This window comes from Maniola jurtina, chromosome 15 (genome assembly GCF_905333055.1).
Source record: "Maniola jurtina chromosome 15, ilManJurt1.1, whole genome shotgun sequence".
Lineage (NCBI taxonomy): Eukaryota > Metazoa > Arthropoda > Insecta > Lepidoptera > Nymphalidae > Maniola > Maniola jurtina.
In genome coordinates this window covers 7,259,949-7,280,765 of record NC_060043.1, presented here as the reverse complement: position 1 = coordinate 7,280,765, position 20,817 = coordinate 7,259,949, and the positions used below count along the sequence as shown (strand labels likewise).

General features: G+C 37.1%; 1 protein-coding gene and 2 long non-coding RNA genes across 10 annotated transcripts in view; 1 reads left to right on the top strand and 2 right to left on the bottom strand.

Annotated features, from left to right (window-relative positions):
* The window catches only part of LOC123872499 (protein alan shepard), a 211,759-nt gene that overhangs the window by 131,599 nt on the left and 59,343 nt on the right, over nucleotides 1-20,817 (bottom strand). The gene's annotated exons all lie outside the window — the stretch shown is intronic.
* Nucleotides 39-19,520, bottom strand: LOC123872514. Its single transcript, XR_006797490.1, has 3 exons — nucleotides 19,510-19,520; nucleotides 13,815-13,820; nucleotides 39-116 (listed from the first exon to the last, which is right to left on the bottom strand). It is a non-coding gene; the product is annotated as an uncharacterized LOC123872514 (long non-coding RNA).
* Nucleotides 16,325-20,624, top strand: LOC123872515. The gene is made up of 3 exons (XR_006797491.1): nucleotides 16,325-16,335; nucleotides 17,832-17,840; nucleotides 20,539-20,624. It is a non-coding gene; the product is annotated as an uncharacterized LOC123872515 (long non-coding RNA).

The window sequence follows — 20,817 nt, the reverse complement described above, 5'->3', positions numbered from 1 at the left end:
CAGGGTGCCAACGGGACCATAATACTAAGCCTCCAATCTCAGTCTGTCTGTTTGTCTGTCTGTCAGCAGGTTGTGTCTCACGAACCGTAATAGGAAAAGAGTAGAAAATTTCACAACTGCCGTTCTAACAAATGAATCATAGTATTATACCTAAGTAGGTAAAAAGCCACCCAGGCTGCTAGTTCATCTAATATTTTTGAGTTGATAAGTGGGCCAGCTGATAGAGCATAATAACATTATGTAGCATCATAGAACATTTCTCTTCCCTATCACTTATGATTTAAGTACTTACCTGGCAAATGTGACTACCTCCTATCTGTGAGAATGCGTGACGAATTAAACGGTATATCTGCTCCTCAGGTACTTAGTAAAACTGTGGCACTGACTGACTGACGCACAACGCACAGAAGTTTAGGAGTTCAATATCATAAAGAGTTTTTAAAAATTCATCCCCTAAGGGGTTAAGTATAGGATCATGGGGCATGGTATATGGAAACGTTACTTTTTTTTTAAATTATGAGGATACACACTTTGAAGTCATGGCGTAATGATGCTTCATTTATCACTTCGGGTTGTTAGTTTTTATGGAACGTGTAAAGGTCAGTAAAGCCAAACTACGTAAGGCGTTATTTGGTGTTCAAATTCCGTCTATTATTATTATCGTCGTCAATTGATTGAGGAATCTTTCATACGCAGACACTTCGAAATAATATAGGCCAGGGTTGACGGGCGTCCATAACAAATAAGGGTCGAACGTGGCTTTAATTATGCTTGGCAGACGGGAAGCCTTATATAAAAATCTAAGCTGTAAATAGAACGCATGAGGATGACGTCACGCTGGATGTTAGGGATGTAACAAGTTGGAGCCCATATCAGTATGGAATTACAATGTTGATTTATCAATTGAAAAGATTTTCTATTTTAGTATTAATTTGTTATCATCTTCTGGCTCTATATCCGCATTCGGGATTTTTAGTTTTATCCTATGTTTTAGCTGTTCTGGACACATTTCCACTAGCTCCTATTGTCACTATGATTTTTACCGATGGCAGATTTAGTATATGATTGACCTCGCAGATGAATAAATTATTTAACCTTCCAAAGATAGTTTTACCAGCATTCTCCTTTCAAAATCGTTAGTGCTAACTAAGCCAATTTAGGTAAGATCATTGCCCAAGTTTCTAAAATAGGATACCTTGTTAGCGAAACGGGTATTTGCACTACTGCACAAGAGAGATTGCCAAAAGTTTTGGAGCTACAGAGTGAGGACGACAGTGAAGTTTTTGGAGTTGAATGCGAAATTTCGTTACATCCTTAGTTGAAAGTTAGAGGCGATAAAATAGGACATCTATTCGATACGGCAGGCGAATGGCGACGAAGCACCGATCAATCTGGCATCTAATAGCAATGTCTGACCGATCCGGCGCCACTGCGAGCGACGCACCGAGCCTCGGTTACAGTTCAGCGAAGGAATTCTAGGATTTTAGCCAACCAATACGTCTCGTCCATGGAACTTGTCTTCCATTTTTGAGGAAAATATTTATCAAAGGAAAAATGTATGCGGTCGTTCCATATTTATAAACTCAAGCTCCAAATATTCTTTATTCAAATAGAATTTTAGTGCCTTGGAGGACAAAAATTTGCGAATTTGTAGTGAATCTTTTAGAGAAGCATTTCTTGGCGTTTTTTTATGGTATGTTTTACATTAAATTATTTTTGACTCCCGAAGCAAAAACAATGGGTCTCACAAGTTTGACTACTTTATCTATGGTGTCTGTCTGCAACATCGTGGCGTTCAAATGGATAGACCGATTTGAATGCTGCTTTTTATTCGAAAAAGTTGTTGAATCGAGCTTAGTTCTTATATGTTCAGCGCTTTGAGCATTATTATCAACATGATTTTCTCAAGGAGCTCCCGTCATAGAATTGGTATATAATATGAATTACTATCACTTGTCAAATTCATTGGCTTAATATCTTTTGAATGAATGTTTGAATGGAATAGCTTGGTGAATGAACTAAAAAACTAATTTAATATAGTAACATTGAAGTTTCATACAAACCATCAGGTTTGAGATTTAAACTTTTTACCTTTTCATAATCACTACTTACATTTACTTTATGCGTTAGCATACTTATGAGAAAAGAAATAAATAAGAATATACTCAGAACATTCAGGAAATTACAATTCAAAAGGAAATAGAAAAGCGCTTTGAGAAATAACTATAGCTACTGACTTCGACGCCATAACGCATTAGTAATGGAACACATTACATCTATTGTGGGGGGCCCACGTAGGCGCAGTATATTTCGACTCTCTACGTAACTAGCTACTTGATCACAATCATATACATGTAAAGTGTTAAAGCATTCGCTTTTGTATGTGCGTGACCAGGATCTAATCTGATAAGAAGTGATTTCGGAGTGTCCATAATTTACCTCTCGACTACTCTTTTCTACAAGTATGTACTCAGTACTCAGTTCTACAACTAATTAAATACTAAGATTTTTTTTTCTTGATGACAATCAGATATTGAAAAAGTGTTAACAGGGCTCTCTCCGTCACTAACTCCATACAATCGTAGTTCCAATTTCATTTGAATATTAAGCAACCGGCATAGATATTAGTTTCTAGAATATGTCTGCAAAATTTCATGGACTTTGGTTGCTTAATATTCAAATGAAATTGGAACTACGCTTGTATGGAGCGAGTGACGGAGAGACCCCTCTTAAGATTTCCCTTTTGTGGGTTTATGATAAGGATTACCAGTAGTAGTAGGTGATGATACATTATATAGAACACAGAATACGCTAGAGATTAATCAAATAAGTATTTATTCGATTTATTAGTTTTAAAATATATTACAAAGCTTGATTTAAGAAAACTCACATAGCTCACAGGTATATTCTCACAGACTATTCGATGGTAGTAGGTAGCTAGATATAATAGGTAGGTACAGAAGCAGTCTCGGCCGAGGTACCTACTACCTATTCAACCAAATCAGACCAAACCCATTAAGGTCACCAAGAACCTTGAATTAGAAGCGAATTTCAAGAAATCTAAAATTAAAGTAGGTACCTACTGACCATTATCCGACATAACATTCATCAGACGATCATTTAGTAACTTTATTGCTCTTTTTATGTCCAATATAAAATGCTGATTTGTTTTATATCTACTAATACAATAAAATTAGGGCCATAAAGAGTTTAACTGAAATAAATGCAAGGCTCAGAGAAATAGACATGACCATTTAACATCACATACACAAAAAGTTACTAAACATAATTCAACAGTAAATAGAATAACGCTTTAGATAATAACCATAATACTATTGTAAGGGAAACCATACCACATCATATGTTAATAATGGTGGAACTTCGTTGCTATTGACTTTAATGTGATATATCCGGCTAGAAGGACCAAAATGTGTCACGTACAATGTTACCTGAAATTGAAAATGCTAATTGAATGGAAGGTATTAAAATCAAGTTGTTTAGATTTATTGCCAAGTAGTGTCAAAAACTACGTGTAATTAACAGGGCTGTCTCCGTCACTTACTCCATACAATCGTAGTTCCCATTTCATTTGAATATTAAGCAACCAAAGTCCATGAAATTTTGCAGACATAGTCTAGAAACTAATATCTGTGTCTGTGGTGTTTTAGATTTTTCTAAAAATATGTAGTTTTAAAATTACAGGGGCTCAAAGATTTGTATTTTTCTTTAAAAAAAGGCCCAACTTTGTGCTCGTTTTTCTAGACAACGAAGCAATTTAATGAAATTTGGAAAAACCACAGACCTAGAAAATTTAATGAATATTATGCAGTAAAAAAATTATCGTTATATATTTTATATTGTTATAATTATGTGGGAACTACGAAAACCAGAAATTACACCCAGAAATCTTGAAAATTTCGTGCTGTCTCGATTTGTGCAAGCGGGGTGGTGAAGTGCGGGGGACGACACGTGAAACTGACAGAAACTGACAGTCTAAACACACGGGCCACATTTAGACTGTACCCAACTCCAAACTTGTCGATAGGTCTAACTAAATACACTGGTACATTTCAACTTGCGTTAGACGTATGCGTTACCTACTCAGACGTTGCCTGTAGATAAAAATATGTCTCATGTTTGCTGGCAATGTATACTATATGTAATGCCATATCACAGGTCACTCTCTGATTTATTGCTAACAATTTACTTCCAAATGCAAAGAAATCTAAGTGTGTTGAATTCACACTGCCCAATACCAGGACCTTAAATGACATAAATTCATTGATAAATAATCATATGTTGAAAATAAAGGAGAACCCCGTGTTTCTCGGTATAACGTTAGATGCAAAGCTTCTATGGAACACCCATATATCAACACTTGATGGTAAACTCAGCTCTGCTGCTTAAACTGTTAGAAAAAATCGACAGGTACTGACGTGGAAACTGCAAAAATTGTATATTTTGCCTATTTTCACTGTATTATGTCTTACGGACTCTTCCTATGAGATAAAGCGGTAGATATTGAGAAAAAAATGTATTACAGAAAAGGACAGGACGTGCAATTTATAATTTAAAACGCGCGCTGCCATACAATAAAAATATAAGGAAATAAGTACCTTATCTATTATTATCTTATAGTAGCTTCTAAATATATTTACAACTAGCAAATGCCCGCAGCTTCGCTCGCGTGGATTTAGGTTATTAAAAATCCCGATCCTTTCATTTCCCAGAACAAAAGTTGCCTCTCCGTAATAGCCCGTCCCCGGGATGCAACTTGTTTCTGTATCCGTAAGAACATTTAAACGGATGATCCTTTTCAAATCCCGAGGGATCACCAGGATTTAGGAATGCAATTTCTTACAGCATCAGGGTTGAGGTCAACGACAAAGTATTTACTTGGTATAGATACCTTCAATATCAATTAATAATCGACATTAGCTTTTGTAGTCAGGTCTCCTGCAACATCAGGATTGAGGAGTTGGAATCCAAATTTTTTATTGAACAATGTCGCAAAAAACTACCCAAAATTACGCAGTTAGGTTACCTGCCAAATTTCATGGTTTTGAGTCAACGGGAAGTACCCTAGAGGTTTTCTTGACACACACGACAGGCAGACAGATAGACAACAAAGTGATCCTATAAGAGTTTCGTTTTTCGTTTTAAGGTACGAAATCCTAGAAAACGTAGGAACGGCATTCCGAACCAGTGGTAAATTTTTCTGACCATTCAAAAACACTTTGAAGTTTACCTAAAAGTTTACAGGAATAAAAATTAATCATTGTATTCCATTCCATTTCATTCTATTCCATTCTGTTCAAAGATAAATAGAAAATAAAAATATTTGTCACCGAAACAATAATTTACGATACATCAACCAATATCAATTTTACTGATGACAATCTGACTATTACCAAAGTGAATGACTACTATAATATCTATTATATACGACTAATATAATATGTATTATAAATTGTGTGCCGTTTGCATTCTCACTAAGTTTGTTTTTGTTGGTTAAACTTTCTGGCATTTATATTGTTATGACGTTTAATTGGCAAACAGTCTGTTTATTGGCTGAAACTCAAAAATTCAGCCAATAGCAACAAAGAAAATATTGTAATAATGATTGATGCAGCTTTCTGTAATTGAAAACGAAATATTTGACATTAACTTGAATGTGACAGTGTTTTCCGAATAGGGTTGCCAGAGGCCCCGTATTTTACTGGTTACCCCGTATGTCAGGATAGAGAAACCGGTAATTATGAAAATAAAATACGGGGCAAATAAAACTAAATATTTTTAGGGTTCCGTAACTCAAAAGCAAAAAGAACTTATAGGATCACTTCGTTGTCTATCAGTCTGTCTGTCTTTCCGTCTGTCCGTCTGTCCATCTGTCCTTCTATCCGTCTGTCATGTGTTCATGAACAAATATTAGTATTTTCAATTTTCAAAGTAACATAACTACATATATCAAGTGGGTTATCATATGAAAGGGCTTTACCTGTTCATTCTAAAACAGATTTTTATTTATTTTTATGCATAATTTTTTTAATGCATAACAGTTTTTGATTTCTCGTGTAATATGTCGAAAAAAATACCCAAATCGGAACCCTCGGTGCGTGAGTCTGACTCGCACTTGGCTGGCGAAACCGAACACTGACGTTATGTCCAGGAGAAAGAATATTTTCCTTTTGCGGCAATGCGTAGCCGAAACCCACTCGATATTGATCATGGTCGTAGCCAAGGCGGCGGGGCTTGGTTTGAGGATGTTAGCCTTTTTTTATACAAGTTAGCCCGTGACTTTAATCTTTTCTAGTGGTAAGTGATGATGCAGTCTAATTTCTTGGCCGTTAGGGCCATACTAACCATATAACCAGCCATGACCGAAGCCTCCCACCAGACCAGAAATTTAGAAATGGCGACTGCGCCTGGGAAGCCGTCAAAAACCTAAGCCTAAAATAATACTTACACTATTTCTTGCATTTGCTTACCAATTTTTTTTTGGAAATATATCAAACATTTCGCGCTCACTTCACTCGCGCTTTGAATTTGTATTACTTGGTGTAAGCCCCGCAATTTCGTTTGCATGAATTTAGAGTTTTAAAAATTCCGTGGGGGATTTTTCGGGCTAAAAAGTTTATGTCTGGGATGCAAGTTACCTCTGAATAGTAAGTACCAAAATTTTGGTAAAGAAGATGGGCCGTGAAAGGGTAACAAATAGATAGGCAAATAGATATACTGTCGTATTTGTAATATTAGTATGGATAGGGAGCTTTAAAAATAAAATCTTGCTATGGCTAAACTCGTTTCCCTTTCACTTTAGTTCTTTCTGTATTGAACCAAAAACACTTACGCTCACGGCGCTCGCGCTTTTTTATTGTTGTATTTTATCTCACTGTCAAATTGAAAGGCGAAATTCCACTAACCAGGTAATTAGCCCATAAAGTTGAGCGAATGTTTTTTTCCTCATGACAGGATTCAGTTCCGGCCCTGATAAAACCTCTCCCGAAATCGATTCCTGGCTACGGCCATAGTATTGATACTGTGAAGGTGGAATTACAAGTTAAATGTAAATTTAAGTTAAAATGCAAAGATTGTATGCATGAAATGTATAACATTTTGCTTTACAAAACTAGAGTTTTTAAAAGCTATTTAAATAAATAAATCTTTTATTTAAAATCACATTGCAAACACAGTTCACCAATCAAGACACGGCAACATACAGAGAAAAAATACAAAACTTACAAATAAACTGAAATATCTAAATAGGCTTTCCATGCATTTCAGAGAGAACCACCGCCTATTTCTTCAAATACTTCAAATTTTTAAACTTCAAATCTAAACCCCGTATTTTTGATGGTGGTAGCCTGTAAATCAAAAAGAGGCAGGTAGCAACCCTACTTGCCACATGACATTACAGAATGAAAAATTGTTTTCATTACTCGGTAAGCCTACTGCCATAGTTTGACAGAAAGTGTGACGGTAGTTATGACCTCTGATTGGCCGACTCTCTTTCACTATTTGCTAAAATTGATGATTGCAACAACAATTTTTTCTTTTTTGTAATCAAAAACAGAACACGGACGTCATACAGGTTGACTAATTGCAATCATTTCTGACCGGCTAACATTGTTCCGCTAGTGGCTCAAACTCACTGTCGCAGCAAGAACATGGTAAATTCAGCCAATCACAGCATTTAGAATTGGGTATCACAAATGCACCGATCTAGGAACCGAGAATGCACGAACCAGGGCAGATAGAGATGAGAACAATAATATCATACGTAGGAAATCGACGGGGGATCGTTGACAAAGATCCTCTTAAAAACATTTAGCTTTCATCAGCTTTTGTTAATTTGCGAGAATGTCAATCTTTGTTTTCAAACTTTATTGGCTTAGCGAACTAGAAACAAAAGCTAGGGGCACTGTTTATTTTCATTCTTTTCAATGATATATTGAATAACTCCCGGGGAGAGGAATATTACAGGGTTTTAGGTGTAGGGAAGTAGCCATAAACCTAGAATCGCGTGACATGTAGGCTTTGAAACAGTTTGACAAATTACCTTACAAGCAGCTAAGAGTATAATCTTTAATCTATACTTGGATGCACAGTTTTTCCTGCTGGTACAGTTTTGATCTCATGTTTTGAACTACGTAAATCTGTTGTAGCTAGTCGCAGTATTAATCATATGTATTATAAATAAGCAAAATTATGGTACGTTTTCAACCGGGCGGTAAAAAACGTTGAATGCAAATCGCTCCATGTTGAAGATTATGGAATAAATCTTTCATAAAAAAGTATAAGAGTAAACGGAATAAAATACTTTTTGCTCTATTGCTTATTTTATCTTAAATATTATTTGATAGATAAGACAGGATTGTATGAACAGATTTGTAGTAAAAACGGGCGTAAAATTAGTTATCATCAGTTTATGATCAAAATCGACTCCATAATAATCTGTAATCTACAAAAAAAGACGCAAAAAGTTGAAACATCGCTTTATTAAAAATGCGGCAGCTCGCTTAATGACACCACACACGTTACGTTCCGCGAAACAAAAAAAAAGGTGTATTAAAGCCGAGCCGATGATTACCCATAAAGACATCAGATCATTGACACTACAAAGATTTGGAGCAGGTTGATCCTGTATTGAAGGCTGCGCGTGCGAAACTGTATACAGTACTTGATGATGTTGTGGTAGGTCAGAGACGTTCGAGCGGTCGCCGGCGCTGCATTCCTTGCGACATCCACTAAATATAGCTTGAGTGAACGAACTGGCCGCTCGGATAAAATCGCATGCACTTTGACAATGCCTGTGCATTGTTAAGTTCACTCTGGAATATTTATAGAACCTAAACTTCAACGTGAAAAGAGCTGGGAAGTTATAGTGAAGAAAATAAAAAGCCAAATTAATATTCACCATTAATACCAGCCGTATTTACATAGATATTTAACATATTTACATAATTTCTAAACGCAAACATACCAACGTGAAACACCGCCAAAACTTACACGTGTTTACACAAATCAAATAGCCGAGACACCGATTCTAAAATTCCCATTTTAAATATCGTATGATTTTGCTAATGCATTCATACATAAATAAAAATGTAAATAGCATATGTCTGGTCGAGACATGGTCGACGAGAGCGCGTTTATTTGCTTATCGGACCCATAAACGCTAACCGTGTACGATAACGGAACAATGAGTGTAAAGCATGATATACCTAGTGTATCTACATTAGTGTATGTACAATATATACATTGAGATATGCTTATCTTCCAGTGTCAATACTCTTTTGTATTGGAGATATGGTAGTCTATTTGGCCTAATGCGCCGGACGCATTCTTTGCCTCTGAATAAGTCTACACAATGGTTTGACCCATTAGGCTACTCGTGATTTGGAATGTTGGGAGGAAAATATTGTGGCAAGATTGTGGGTAGATTTTATGTGAGCATTTTGAAAGGTTTTTTATAAAAGTTAATGAAAAATAGTAAATTGAAATGAATATAAAACGACTTATAAAAACGGGTCACATTAACGTAGGTGTAATTCAGAATATCGATTTTCAAAACTAATAGTTCAAATCACACAGTAAATTGTATGAATTATTAACAGAATTTAAAATGCAAATGACTCTACATTTATAGAGTTCAATCCAAAAGTCTGAATTCACGCAACGGCATTATCAGACTATTCCTATCGACGAAAATTATGTTATCTAAAATGTTCAACTAGTATACCTACCTAAGTATGATAAGTCATTGTAATGAAATTTAAATACAACTTTGACCTTTGTCATTATTTGAGTGTGTTTGTGTTGTTCGCTTACATAATTTATTATATTTTCAACAACACTTCGTAACTGATAACTGGTAATGTTTGTAACATTTGCACGTTAATTGTGTAAGTAAACCTAAAATAATTTAACCAAATAGTCATTTCTTTAATAGCTAACAAAAAATTGGCAGTCAGTGGGGGATTGCCGGCAGAAGTGGAAACTTAAAACTATGAAATAACAGTATTCTTGAATTTACAAATTAGTTGTAGGGGGTATCAATAATTAGTATGTATCATAGTTTGTAAATATAACCATTAACATATTAAGTACTTAGTTTAGTTCTACATCTATCAGCACTCCGAACGCACTGTTAATGTATAAAAGAAGCATGTCGGTCGGTTACCCATCCCAAAATTGCCTGAACGTTCCTAAATAACTTTTCACTTCGAAAACTGGAAAAGTTAACTTCGAGCTAATAATGAATGATAAACCTACTACCTTTCATAGAGTGTAATTTTTGACACAAAGTCTTCGGCCATTTAATACTATGTTAGAGACGTGAGCCGTTGACAAAAATTACTTATTTACAAATTTACATTATAACATACTTAATCAAAATATTTTTATTGAACCGCACGGAGTTCCATTTGCAGAAGTTTTGAATGCAAAGTCAGTTCACAATATGAGTAAGTATGTAGTTTCAAATTGAAATGCAAGATTTGAATGTCACAAACTAACGGAACAACTTTTGAAAACTTATAAACGCGCAGAAGTATACCTATTTGTAGCAAAAATGAGAGCCATTTTTAGCAAGAATTTTGCGAATATATTTCAGTTTTTGCAGATAGAAGCAGTTGTCAAAGATAGGTAAAACATGAGGATTTTTCAATGGCAACTTAAATAAACGGAAAAGTCTCTTCCGAAGTTTGTCTATTAATACTTTATTCATGAAGACTCAAATTCTCAAAACAGCCCATATCTAAGGCGCAATCAGGTATTGAAATTGCAGAATGAATAAAAAATCTTCAACTGTCAGTTCCAAAAAACCCCCTTTAGTTACTACGCCTTATAATATAATTTATAAGCCGTAGTGTATTAAAATTTAAAATGCATTTATTCTTTGAGCACGCGATTGTACCGGAACACGGTAAGAGGCTTCTTCCGGTACAGAATAATTTATGATCAATTATGAAGGAATAAAAATCCTCATTTTGTTGACCGTAAACCTGACAGCTACGTCTGATTCAGGCCAATTTAGAGAATGATTTGTTGTTCTAACTTCTAACACAACATCAATCATTTGCTTTAGGTAATGATTACCTTTCATCATCACGCAATGAGCATTCATTTACTAATAATCACCTTTCTACCATCGTACCGCAAGACATCGCAGAGGTCTGCACCTGTACGTAGTCAACCAACCTACGTAGCGATTTGCTTCTTCGTTTCTAATTCGAATTGCTAGAATATGGAACGCCCTTCCGACATCAGTTTTCTCCGCCAATTTTAATATGGGTACCTTCAAGTTAAGAGTGAATAGACATCTTCTAGGCAGGCGTGCTCCATCTTAGGCTGTATCATCACTTGCCAGCAGGTCCATCTTAGGCTGCATCATCACTTGCCAGCAGGTTCGATTGCAGATAAGCGCTTGTCGAAAAAAATTCGCAAGTATTTTGTGACGTCAAATGTAGAAAGCTTCATTGGGCCAGCAGTTACCGTCGCTATCAGTGCGACCTTCACAAGAGCAGGTTGATAAGAGATAACGAATCTCTTTGCTCGTTGCCAGCGTAATCAACGTCCTTTACCTTTTTTATCTCACTGCATCATACAAGTTCGAATATTATTTTGAATGTGGTCGTTATGTCCCAGCAAAGTAATCAACGTTCTTCACTTTTTGTCTCACTGCATCATTCAATTTCAAATGATTTTGAATAAAAGGAATCGTACCTACTTAATATTTAGACATGGGTGATTGCAATAAAAAAATTGATGAGTTAGACTTATAAAAACTGCTTAATGTTCTCAAAGGTGTGAAGACTGCTAATTCACACTAGGCCAGCGTGGCGGACAATGGGAATATGTTTTGCGAATTGATCAAATAATTGATGAGGATTGAGGATGTAATACTTAAAGGTCTCACATTTATTGACACGTAGCAATATTCGAAAGGATGTTATTTGAACAATTTGCGTCATGTCATGATAGTAGGGCAGCCGGCAGTGGTGGGAGCCGTCGGGCGCGGCGCGGCTGACGCAAGAGTATCAGCCGACCGACGGGAAGTCAGCTGGCTGCACTATCCGATACGAGCGGTGCGGGAGGGGAACTCACAATAAATTGATGTTAAGTAGCTCATTTATCACTACATTACACAGTCATATTTTTCTTTCAGCGGGACACGATATGAATCCCAATTCATAACATGATTTTCCACGGATGGCCGAGCGCATAACTGTCAACCGACACTGTTTATCAACATGCCGATGAAGTAGCCAGGAAAACTGAAAGCCGTTTCCTCGAATCCGTCAACCGTCGGTGTAGCACTGACATCCAAGAAGCTTATGGGCTATCGGGTGCCGATTTTCGCGAGCGACTCGAAATAGAAACGTATGTCGAGCGCGTGCATGCAGTGATCGATCGCACTCACCGTGCGCTCGCAGGCAGTAGGCGCGCCGGTCAGCTGAGCCGTCGGCTGCGGCGTACGAGTCACCGGCACGGCTCCGCTAGCGCTGGCTAGTCCGGCACAGCTCTGGGCTGTTGGCGCGGGTGCGGATCCGGGTGCACTGCACGACTCGATCGGGCTCCGGCCTGGGATCACGGAGGGCACACACACACGGACCGTATGAGTCAAGCGGAGACGACGGGCATCGCGGCTCTCGCGTACTGGCAGCGAGAGTGTCGGCGAGCGACTGAGTGCCGGCGGAGCGCGCGGGGGCGCCGGCGGCACCCGCGCCGCCCCTCGCCGCCCACTTCCTCCGATGAATGACAATAATGGAAGACGTTCAACTCGCCCGCAAACCGAATAATATGAATCATTGCATTAGGGTGCAGCCCCGCCCGAGTCCGGCCCGCGAAACTCGCGCCTCGCCCGCCTGAATATTCATGGAGGGCCAAGGTACGCCACGACAGCGCCGTACGTCGCGGCCGATAAACCTGCGGTACACATTTCGTAGCGATTGCAATCTGGAGCGCATAGAGAAATGTCGCAGTTGGCCGCTATGCGGGTAATTCCGAGTGGTCGGTCGCCGTCGCTCGGCTAGTCGGCTCGCAATTAGCAGGTTCGCATGGCAGACGGTGGCTGTGCGGTGGCCGGCACGCGACGCCACTAATCTTATCTCGGCTAATCTAATCCGACGCGACGCCCTCTCTTGTGTTTTCTTCCAATTGTGTCCACTCAAGGTAAATTAAAGGTTTTCCCTCGGGAGTTCACGCTATATTTTAATTGCCTCGCTCTATTGTGTTTTTAAAATAAGTAATTTGACGCTTCTTACAGAACTCCAATTTGAGAATAAACATACTGACTCTACACTCTGACTGGTTGTGACCTGCTCTGGTTACAACCAGTCAGAATGTATAGACTGGAGACAAATGAGATGTCTGATAGAAATAAAATCGCTTAAAATTATGGGTTAGCTATTAAATAACAATTTGGGAAAATCCAATTCAATCCTAACGACTGAATTAAATCTTTAGAAAAAAAATATTCCTTATATAGAGCCGAACCCCTTTATTGCATTATAATACTTGGTTTTACAATCTTTTATAATAATAGGGTAACATATGTTGCAAGGAGATTTATGATAACAGACCTTCGCAAAGAATTGGACATTAAGGTCCCGCCCGGGTCGGTGTCGCGGAGTTGCGCTTTATTTTATTTTGTGCCTTAAAGTTCATCCTCTAGACCGGTTCACCCACGCCCATGGCTCGCACAGATTTCTGCATCTTGCAACCGACTCGCCATACAAGTTACTTTATTGCCTTTTTTTATTCTTTTGCAAAATATCGTGATATCGGCCTCTCTGAGTTAATAGCAAAACGATTTGCTATAAAATTCCTATTAAAAGTTTCAAAAACGCTGATTCGACTGACTTTTATTTAAATTTCCATATTTCTAATTTAAAAAATGACGAACTTTCATGAAAAATTTTGACCACTATACCTACTTACTTAACCCCCTTAGGGAATGAATTTTGAAAAATCCTCTTAATACTTACTAGTAACTCACTGAAAAAAGTCGGATGGTTTCCGAGAGGCCAATGTAAAACCGGCTTGGTAGTTATTTTTAAATAACATAACTTTTAAATTTTATATCATGAGGATAACTGAAGGAAGTTTTAGGGAAAATCACAATTATTTTAGGTATTTTAAAATTGTATAATAGTGTTAGTGTGTTGTTTGTATTAAAGAATAGAAGAATAGAACACTAGATATAGATCATATAATATTATAAATGCGAAAGTGTGTCTGTCTGTCTGTCTGTCTGTCTGTCTGTTTGTCTGTTTGTCTGCTACCTTTTCACGGCCCAACAGCTAAACCGATTCCGACAAAAGATACAGGGTTAGCTTATATCCCGGGGACGGACAAAGGCTACTTTTTATCCCGGAAAATCAAACAGTTCCCACGGGATCTTTAAAAACCTAAATCCACGCGGACGAAGTCGCGGGCATCCCCTAGTAGATCATATTTCTCAATAAACATAACTGCACGGTAGATAGATTTTATTTAAAAAAAAAAAAAAACATTTTTCCGTACTCTACAGCTCTACAATTTCAGGATCTCAATGACGGATTAGGAAAATTTCAATTGGGCTCCTCCGTGGGAGAAGCTTAGGTGACTATAAAGATAAAGTGTAGACTGTACTATGCACGTACAGCTGGTACGTACGGGTATCAGTTATCTAGTTTTCACCAGGTGAGACGATCGAGAGCGAAACCAGTCAACGATAAAAAATGTGTTAATAAGACACTAAGATTTGCGACAAGACAAGCAAGAGATTGCTGCAAAAAAGCGTCCCGAGTTACGCTCCTTGCTCATATTATGTTTCTTTGTAAAACACTACAGTCTTACTACAGTATTAATTTTAAATGACATTCCGCACCTACATTGTAACAGAGTCAGCCGTAAAAACTTTAATACGGCGTCATTTTCCAACGAAGACGTTCTCATTTAGAATGTTGGGATATAAAATGCTTAAATTGCCACTTAATTTGTAAATCAGAACAATTGTTTTATTGTTGCAAAAAAGGATTGAGCTACATTTAATAGTTCTTTGCGGAATAATTTGTTTGAAAGCATCCAGTGACGACAAAGTATGGTGGTTGCATTTTTTTTCTATAGTATTGATATAAGTACGAGTAGGTAGGTACCTGTTAAAAAGAATAGCATTGTCGAATAGTCGCTTCTGTAATAAGCCAAATTCGAATCTATGCAGCTAAATTTTGATTAAGAAGAGGCACACCTATTTACTGCAGTGTAAATTAGTTTACACTATTGAATTTAGTGTGTAGGTAATGGGTCTGATAGAAGTTACTTAAGTAGTAATAAAAAATGAAGCTAGAAGTTATGTGCCAAACTTTCAAGCCTAGTCTAGTAGCGTACACAAGAAATTAATCAAAATATGCACGCCTCCAACGTTAGTAGGTACACAACAAATTTTGTGTATGTCTTGAGACAAAATTTCATAAGACGAGCACAAAGCTAAGCCCATACAAAGGACATCATTGCATGCAGGTAGCGACAAAGTAAGTCATTATAATCCGGACAAGAATGGCGGTGGCTTTGTAGACCAGCGTATTGCTGGCTAAATATCTAATGCCTTTGAAGTTTGAACCATAATGTTCCTTGAGCGGGCGGATGTGTGCGATACTCTATGGACAATTTAACCTTCAATTTCTGAATAAAATTTTCTCTAACTTATTTACAACTTAACTAGCGCTTGTTCTCCATCATACTTCATGGAACTTATGATAATTAAATAACTACATAACAACGCATTTGCCTCTATGCACAAAATGTCTTGTTTTGAATATAATTAGCGGTATACCTATAATAGCAACTAGCAAAAAAGTAACATAAAACCTTACTAGTGATAGAAATTGGGCGTTCGATTTGGGCTATATTCCTAAATTGACTCACGCTGGAAGGCATCAGCCTCGTTTGCTAAAACTGACACAGTTTTAAGTCAAGCGTTCCTATAAAAACAATTCGTTGTAAGTATGTGTTTATTAAACTGCTACAATCCTTCCATTTTAGCACTCTACTTACTCTCTTTGACTACCTATATACTACGACCAGAACTTTTTCCGTTGTGTACGCCCAACAAATACCTATTGCTTATTAACCCTCGACCCAAAAAGAGGGGTGTTATAAGTTTGACGTGTGTATCTGTGTATCTGTCTGTGGCCTCGTAGGTCCTAAACGAAAGAACCGATTTTAATGTAGTTTTTTTTTTGTTTGAAAGGTGGCTTGATCAAGAGTGTTCTTAGCTGTAATTGAAGAAAATCGGTTCAGCCATTTGGAAGTTATCAGCTCTTATGTAGTTTTCTCATAGAGGTTTTTGTGTCGGGGGTTTTTTAAATTTTGAGTTATGATAACTTAAGAAAGTATATGGGATTTGTGTGAAACGCGTGAACAGTAGGTAGTCAAGAGCAAAACAGAAGATTGAAGGGTCCGAGAAAGATCTGGAGGACGGTGAATTGAAAGTTCAGTGTTGGAAAGGTGTCTCTTCTGATAGATTCACCGTTGCTGATGCAGATATTTGTTTGATAAAGTTAAGGCTTACTTCAGGCTACAGAGGCTCGATGATCTTATAAAAAGAAATTGCAGTCAAGCGCAACCTTTTCGTTGTAAAAGAAAGGCTCTAATAATCCTGGCAAGAATGGCAGTAGCTTTGTAGCCCAGCGTATGGCTGGCTAAATATGTAATGCCTTTGTACCGCATAATGTTTCATGAACGACGGCTATGTGCTATATTGCATGGGAAATTTAGCCTTAAATTTCTAATTTAAATTGTAGCGTACGTGAATGGATTTTCGTGTATAAATTATGTTAGAGTAAATTCTTCTCTGTCTGGACTATTTTTGTAAAAATAGTAGGAGGTAAAAGTACCAAAATGACATAGTACGTTAATGTGCCTAATAATATGTAACTTTCCGGGTGCTTTTGTAATGATTTTCATTATTAGAAGCATTATTGCACATTTTTCGACTTTTTGCTATTTACAACACTATAGGAAAGATTATACCTTCGGCTGTATTAAGCTATATTTCTCATAGTTTTTTTTTTCAGATTAGAATAAAACAAAATCAGCAGTGTAAAAAGTTAAATTTCCGACTCCTGTAAATCAAAATTTTCTACACTTAGACGGGGTACCTACTTATTAATATTTATTATTATTTTGAATCTATAGGAGCAGCAGGATAGGTAGTGACTCCATAGTCCAGTTCACTAAAAGCAAGTTTAAAGGTATTTTAGTATGATTATACCAACATAGCTGGGAGTTGGGACGCTCGTTAGAAGATAATTATCATGTTTTTCATTAGTATGAGCGGTGCTATTTTACAGTCTGGAGCTGTGGAGCTAATTAAGCTCTCGGTACTGACTTCTAATTAGCATTACACGGTACTTATTGCCGAACACGGACAGATTTTTCATGCAGTAGAATATTCAAGGAACTAGGTGGATCATTAGATAGTTATATATCAGTGAAAAATTGTTTTATAACTTAAACACATGGTTAATGGTAAGAGGTTAGTGAGATGAGTCTTTCTTATAAAAATGTACTTACGTGACACAGCTTATACATAACTTAATGTTGGAAAAAATACCCGAGTACGTAACCCTCAGTGCGCGAGTCTGACTTGCACTTGGCCGGTTTTTTTTCTATATGAAGATAGGATCGTTGCATTACTGGAAATCATTCATCAACGGCGGCGCTGCGCCGGTGTGTCGTTGACGTAGCGTTCATTTCTCAAACCTTATTACCAACTTTGTACAATATTATCAAAAGATTGAGCTGCTTGGAAATTGTACAAACTTAATGCTTTAAACAAGTAGGTAGGTATAGTACGCGACAGGGCGAGATGGCAATCGGGATGGGAACGCCCCGTATGTACCCGCACAGCCCCCGCGCTTACCCGGTGCGAGTAGCTAGGCGGGTGTGCGGGGCGTCCTCCCGCCTCATACACCGATTGCCATCTCGACCTGTCGCGTACTAAAGATAGGTACTCGTATCTAACCTGAATATCATCACTACCCATCACTAATCATAATGTAAATGCGAAAGTGTGTTTGTTTGTTCTTTTGTCCTTCAATCATGCCGCTATTGGGCAACGAATCAACGTGGTTTTTTGACTTGAGATTTTCAACTATCTACAGACTGACAGACGGACAGCGGAGGTTTAGTAGATAATATGAGTCCCATTGGCACCCTTTGGGTACGGGTCCCTAAAAAGCGATTGTTAGTAAAATATATTTTTAAATTAATACTTACTAAAAACTTAAGGAAAAAAGTGATCAAAATTTTCGAGATTGGTTAACGAAATAATGAAATTGCATTTCTCGATGCTATCCGCAGTCCGTGAAGTTGTTATTGACAGTCTCTTGGTTTTGGCCTTCGTACTCGTACATCGATTTATATTATATACATTATAAATATATTATATTGTATGTTATATAATATATTATATTGAACTAAAATAAAATAAAACAGTTAATTTCTTTTATACTATTATACAGTAATGTCCTTGCAACCGAAATTCAGTTAAGTAAGGCGCGGCCAATACCCACAAATATTAGTTATCTGCGTGGGAATGTGTGCGTACACATAGATGCACCTTCTATTAATTTACTATCTCAGTCCGATGGGACGGAAATCCGACACGATTGGAGCGAGATCAGGCGCAGGACCGTCGCGCGTCTGCTTTACTTACTCTCTAAGGCAAGATAGTGAACCAACGCCAAACTCCTAACTCCAGGCTATTATTTGGAATTCTAGAAAAACCGAATACCTAACTATTTTTTGGTAATCGAGTCCAGGACCTCGTTAAGCGCAGTTGAACATGCTAACCTTTTGACCAACGAGGCAGTCAATACTATTATGTACTAACGCACTAGCTCGATCTGAATCCAAAAATATAACCACGTCAATAACTTGATAGGCACCCAACTTTGGAGGACCAAATATCTACGTATCTCCTTTATAATATCTGAGAGCTCAGTAAATCAATTCAGTTCCGATTCCAATCATTAACACCTGATAAAAAATTATTCGCTATCCTATAAATTGAAATCGTAGTCAAGTCGTATTTAAAAGGATTTGGGTGCCAACTGCATCCTTTTACAATAAAACCACCATTACGTGATTATAATAGAAAATTCGCAAAACAATTAAAATTACGACGCAGATCGCGAGAAAGAGATCTCCCTTTTGCATCAGGCTAATGTTTATACAATGATATGCTGAAAAAATGTTAATTTGCCACTATACATACTTATAATATTCAAAAGTTGTAACATAACAATTTGAATAATTTGTACTCAATGTATCACCGTTGAATCATCATTCAAGTTTATGAATTATAACTGTATATCTAATTGCATTCTGTATACTAATTTATAGACTAATGACTCATACAGGCATATTATGACTAGGTATATAATGTTTGACCTTTGAATAGGAATCCACAAATTGTATATGGTAGGTAGGCCTAATATCTACGCTACGCTTGACTACAAATATTTACACTCAAATAAGAGCTATGCTTAGTCATTTTATAAATTTTTACGCAGTTAAAAGGTCTGACATATCTTCTATACCACGAGACGAACCACAACAAACACCAAAGCCTCTACAGGCTCGCTAAATATTAAATAAAATAAACACATAAAGAAACTCACACACATACATAAGTACAATGTACCCTGAAAACTTTACACTCCTATTTTTACTATACATTTTTAACACATTTTTATTATACAGTCGTGCAATAAAAACGTGTTAAAAATTGATCTTCTGTGGATCTTGCAGCTGAGCGATCTCCTTTTAATGCAGTTAATGTTTAACATAAGTCTTAACAATTATGTGTTCGTGCGTTATCTCTCCGACGCCAGCTACGTCACTGAATAACAATGACCACAAAACATATTACCGATAACGTTGTATTTTTACAAACCGGATTGCTGATTACGTTTTCTTTAGTAGTTTGTGAAGGTTCTCTAAAAATTGTTATTCTGGAATAATTTAGCGTTTCTTTTTTTTAATGATACTAGCATACATACAACAACTCGCGATTTTGTCCGTGTGCAAAATAACTGATTTCTAGATTTGACGAATGACACAGTAAAAGATTATCGTTCTAAAGTTGGTATGCCTATAAATAAAAAGTAAAAGTAATTTTATAATTTTCCTATTAAAAGTTAAGCTTTAGAAGGCGGAAACGTGAAAATCCATAATTCTAATTAACAAAATGTTATCAATCCCTGTTACGCTGTTCGCCCGTTCCGGTACAACTTACGGCCAAGAGAAAAATGATCTGAATTTTCGTTGGGGGCGATAACAAAACCGCGAAATTGGATTTGCCGATGTTATCTGCGGCCGGTAGGAGTTGCTCGTGACAGCCGCGGTCCGATCCGTGCCTCTGTGGTTTGCCTTCATTCCCATAAGATGAAGGCAACGATGATACTCTTATTTTTTACCCGACTGCGAGAGGATTAGCGCGTTTTTCCTTTATTTATTTGTAAGACTTTTATATCTACGATTAAGTTTGTGTCAGCCCCATTATAATCTAAGTGCATGAAATCAAAATAAGAAATTCTTAAGCTATCAAAATATTACAAATCGAACAAAAAGAAAAAAAAAGTTACACAGTCTTCAAGAAATAAGGCTCATGGATTTTTAGCAGTCTTGTTATTGCATTTGCTTAGCCCTGGGACTAGCTGCTTATCAGTTGTCGATACAGTTTAATCATCACCAGCATTATCAAATCATCGCCAGCTCACTACTGAGTACGAGTCTTTTTTCAGAATGAGAAAACTTTGGCCA